The following is a 5,613-nucleotide window of genomic DNA, read 5'->3' on the forward strand; positions in this document are numbered from 1 at the left end:
CCACGAGCACATGCATAGAGTTTGTGACCGTTGTCAACTTGCGTGTATCGGGTACTGGCCTGTGTGTGCCCGACGTTGACGGCAGAACGACCCGCGAACACATGCATAGAGTTGTGACCATTGTCAACTTGAATGTATCGGGCGCTGGCTTGATTGTGTGCCCGACGGAGACGGCAGAACGACCCACGAACACATGCATAGAATTTGGACTTCCTTGAAGAAGACGTTGACATAAAAAAAAAAAAAAAAGTCAAGCGGGTACTGGCTCAAGTGTGCCCGACGGTGACGGTAGAACGACCCGCGAACACATGCATAGAGTTGTGACCATTGTCAACTTGAATGTATCGGGCGCTGGCTGGGATGTGCCCGGCGGAGACGGCAGAACGACACGCGAACACATGCATAGAGTTTGTGACCGTTGTCAACTTGAATGTATCGGGCGCTGGCTGGGATGTGCCCGGCGGAGACGGCAGAACGACACGCGAACACATGCATAGAGTTTGTGACCGTTGTCAACTTGCATGAATCGGGTACTGGCCTGTGTGCGCCCGACGTTGACGGCAGAACGACCCGCGAGCACATGCATAGAGTTGTGACCGTTGTCAACTTGAATGTATCGGGCGCTGGCTGGGATGCGCCCGGCGGAGACGGCAGAACGACACGCGAACACATTCATAGTGTTGTGACCGTCGTCAACTTGAATGTATCGGGCGCTGGCTAGGATGTGCGCGGCGGAGACGGCAGAACGACACGCGAACACATGCATAGAGTTTTGACCACTGTCAACTTTAATGTATCGGGCGCTGGCTAGGATGTGCGCGGCGGAGACGGCAGAACGACACGCGAACACATGCATAGAGTTTGTGACCATTGTCAACTTGCGTGTATCGGGTACTGGCCTGTGTGTGCCCGACGTTGACGGCAGAACGACCCGCGAACACATGCATAGAGTTGTGACCATTGTCAACTTGAATGTATCGGGCGCTGGCCTGTGTGTGCCCGACGGAGACGGCAGAACGACCCACGAACACATGCATAGAATTTGGACTTCCTTGAAGAAGACGTTGACATAAAAAAAAAAAAAAAAAAGTCAAGCGGGTACTGGCTCAAGTGTGCCCGACGGTGACGGTAGAACGACCCGCGAACACATGCATAGAGTTGTGACCATTGTCAACTTGAATGTATCGGGCGCTGGCTGGGATGTGCCCGGCGGAGACGGCAGAACGACACGCGAACACATGCATAGAGTTTGTGACCGTTGTCAACTTGAATGTATCGGGCGCTGGCTGGGATGTGCCCGGCGGAGACGGCAGAACGACACGCGAACACATGCATAGAGTTTGTGACCGTTGTCAACTTGCATGAATCGGGTACTGGCCTGTGTGCGCCCGACGTTGACGGTAGAACGACCCACGAGCACATGCATAGAGTTGTGACCGTTGTCAACTTGAATGTATCGGGCGCTGGCTGGGATGCGCCCGGCGGAGACGGCAGAACGACACGCGAACACATGCATAGTGTTGTGACCATCGTCAACTTGAATGTATCGGGCGCTGGCTAGGATGTGCGCGGCGGAGACGGCAGAACGACACGCGAACACATGCATAGAGTTTTGACCACTGTCAACTTGAATGTATCGGGCGCTGGCCTGTGTGTGCCCGACGGAGACGGCAGAACGACCCACGAACACATGCATAGAATTTGGACTTCCTTGAAGAAGACGTTGACTTAAAAAAAAAAAAAAAAAGTCAAGCGGGGTACTGGCTCAAGTGTGCCCGACGGTGACGGTAGAACGACCCGCGAACACATGCATAGAGTTGTGACCATTGTCAACTTGAATGTATCGGGCGCTGGCTGGGATGTGCCCGGCGGAGACGGCAGAACGACACGCGAACACATGCATAGAGTTGTGACCGTTGTCAACTTGAATGTATCGGGCGCTGGCTGGGATGTGCCCGGCGGAGACGGCAGAACGACACGCGAACACATGCATAGAGTTTGTGACCACTGTCAACTTGCATGTATCGGGTACTGGCCTGTGTGCGCCCGACGTTGACGGTAGAACGACCCACGAGCACATGCATAGAGTTGTGACCGTTGTCAACTTTAATGTATCGGGCGCTGGCTGGGATGTGCCCGGCGGAGACGGCAGAACGACACGCGAACACATGCATAGAGTTGTGACCGTTGTCAACTTGAATGTATCGGGCGCTGGCTGGGATGTGCCCGGCGGAGACGGCAGAACGACACGCGAACACATGCATAGAGTTTGTGACCATTGTCAACTTGCATGTATCGGGTACTGGCCTGTGTGCGCCCGACGTTGACGGTAGAACGACCCACGAGCACATGCATAGAGTTGTGACCGTTGTCAACTTGAATGTATCGGGCGCTGGCTGGGATGTGCCCGGCGGAGACGGCAGAACGACACGCGAACACATGCATAGAGTTTGTGACCACTGTCAACTTGCATGTATCGGGTACTGGCCTGTGTGCGCCCGACGTTGACGGTAGAACGACCCACGAGCACATGCATAGAGTTGTGACCATTGTCAATTTTAATGTAGCGGGTACTGGCCTGTGTGTTCCCGACGTTGACGGCAGAACGACCCACGAGCACATGCATAGAGTTGTGACCGTTGTCAACTGAAATGTATCGGGCGCTGGCTGGGATGTGCCCGGCGGAGACGGCAGAACGACACGCGAACACATGCATAGAGTTTTGACTTCGTTACAGAGGACGTTGACAAAAAAAAAATAATAATAATAATATCAAAAAAAAAAAAACATGGTCAACTTTAGTGTAACGGGTATTGGCTTAAGTGTGTGACCCAATGGTCAGAATGAGTGGGCAGAGTGAATCGGATTATATATTAAGGGGAGTGTCTTGTCTCGCCGGTCGATCTTCAAATTGTAGAAGTTTCCTCATATATCTCCTTGATTTCGTCAAGATATATCCGGCACGGGAGCAACCCCGACACTCCTCTGAAAATACGGGTCGCTCCCATGTGAGAAGGTCGATGGTGTGATCGACGGCACGAGTGTCATGCGACCGGGCGAGGGCCGAGTAATTAGCCGACGGTGATGCACACATGCGTAGGCATGGGACCCGTTGTCGTTGCACGAGTCTGTGAGACGGGGCGCCGCCGGACAAGACATACCCGGCACGGGAGCAACCCCGGCACTCCTCTGAAAACACGGGTTGCTCCCGGGTGAGAAGGTCGATGGTGCGGTCGATGGCACGAGTGTCATGCGACCGGGCGAGGGCCGAGATTTAGGCCGACGGTGATGCACACAGGCGTAGGCTGGGACTCGTCGTGTTGCACGAGTCTGTGAGACGGGGCGACGGCCGACCTCGACGGCAGGCCGCCCGATGCATCCGCAAGGTGTGGCTCTCGTCCGAGATTTTGAGATCTCTTTAGTGTAGCGGGTATTGGCTTAAGTGTGTGATCCAATGGTCAGAACGAGCGGGCAGAGTGAATCGGATTCTATATATGAGGGGGGTAGTAGAGTCGATCCAAGACTCGAGAAGGCTTTTAATGTCTGTCGTGTGTGTATGCGTGTCATGGTTGGACTCCAGCGGGCCCTTTCGGTAGGGTCAGCCGTCGTTTCATCGCGACCATGTGTTGCAACTCGGCGCTCAGAGCGGGGGTTTTCACCCACTCGCCCCGTGAGCAGAGGTGTCCCTCCGTGCACACGTATATATCGACGTTCAGATATGAAGCTTTCGCGGACGGGAGTCCACCCGAGACTCGAAAAGGCTCCTTGCCTGTGGTGCGTAAATATGTTTTTGCACGTCAGACCCTTGCTGGCCTTCTCGGTAGGGTCAGCCGTCGTTTCATCGCGACCATGTGTTGCAACTCGGCGCTCGGTGCGGGGGTTTTCACCCACTCGCCCCGTGAGTAGAAGGTTCTTTCGTGCATATGTATATATACAATCCCAGATATTGAGCTTTTTCATCCGCAGAACCCCCGGTGGAGAAGAGAGAGAGTAGAGATGAGAGAGAAAGGAGAAGGGAGAAGGCCTCTCGCGTTGCGTGGTCGATGGCACGAGTGCCATGCGACCAGGCGAAAGGCAAACGGCAAGCCGACGGCGACGGCAGGCCGCCCGACTCACCCGCAGAGAATCTGGGTCTCGTTCGAGATTTCGAGATCTCTTAAGTGTAGCGGGTATTGGCTTAAGTGTGTGATCCAATGGTCAGAACGAGCGGGCAGAGTGAATCGGATTCTATATATGAGGGGGGGTAGTAGAGTCGATCCAAGACTCGAGAAGGCTTTTAATGTCTGTCGTGTGTGTATACGTGTCATGGTTGGACTCCAGCGGGCCCTTTCGGTAGGGTCAGCCGTCGTTTCATCGCGACCATGTGTTGCAACTCGGCGCTCAGAGCGGGGGTTTTCACCCACTCGCCCCGTGAGCAGAGGTGTCCCTCCGTGCACACGTATATATCGACGTTCAGATATTGAGCCTTTTCATCCGCAGAACCCCCGGTGGAGAAAGAGCAGGACCTCGGTGTCGTCAGATATCGAGCTTTCTCCACGGGACCCGTTCGGGCATGCTGCCGTTGCTGCGACCATGTGTTGCACTCGGCGCTCGGTACGGGCTTTTTCATCCAAGCAACGAATGCACGCTCGAGGCGTGCGATTGCTCTCCCCTGTTCCAGTGGACGAGCCGTCGCCCTCCCGCGTCGCTTCGAACCGGTCCCGTCTCCGAGGCGGGACCACTGCGACTCCTCTCGAGACGACCCAGTCGACTCGGGTAGAGATACACACCTCGAGAATCCCTTCGGGCGGTTCTTCGATCACTGTACCGTAATAGCACGGCATCGACAATTGAGAATTCAGAGAGAGAGAGAGGGGAGTGCGAGAGCGACTCCCGGACGGCGAACGGGCCCAGCCCGGTTCTGTCGACCGTTACCTGGTTGATCCTGCCAGTAGTCATATGCTTGTCTCAAAGATTAAGCCATGCACGTCTAAGTACAATCCTGAACATACAAGAGAAACTGCAGATGGCTCATTAGATCAGTTATGGTTTATTGGAGAAAGTCTTATACCATGGATAACTGTGGTAATTCTAGAGCTAATACATGCAACAAAGCGCCGACCCTTCGGGGGAAGCGTGCTCTTATTAGGAACAAGGCCAGCCCGGTCCTTTCGGGGTCCGGTCTCCGCTGGTGAACTCTAGATAATCATGCCGATCGCACGGTCTTGCACCGGCGACGCTCCCTTCAAAAGTCTGCTCTATCAACTTTCGATGGTAAGTTATGCGCTTATCATGGTTGTGACGGGTAACGGAGAATCAGGGTTCGATTCCGGAGAGGGAGCCTGAGAAACGGCTACCACATCCAAGGAAGGCAGCAGGCACGCAAATTACCCACTCCTGACACGGGGAGGTAGTGACAAAAAATAACGATACAGGCCTCTTCGGAGGCCCTGTGATCGGAATGAGTACACTTTAAATCCTTTAACGAGGATCTACTGGAGGGCAAGTCTGGTGCCAGCAGCCGCGGTAATTCCAGCTCCAGCAGCGTATATTAAATTTGCTGCAGTTAAAAAGCTCGTAGTCGGATTTCTGGCCGGGGCGGGCGGTCCGCCGTGAGGCGTGCACTGCCCGTTC

This window comes from Apostichopus japonicus, chromosome 5 (genome assembly GCF_037975245.1).
Source record: "Apostichopus japonicus isolate 1M-3 chromosome 5, ASM3797524v1, whole genome shotgun sequence".
In the NCBI taxonomy this organism is placed as follows: Eukaryota; Metazoa; Echinodermata; class Holothuroidea; order Aspidochirotida; family Stichopodidae; genus Apostichopus; species Apostichopus japonicus.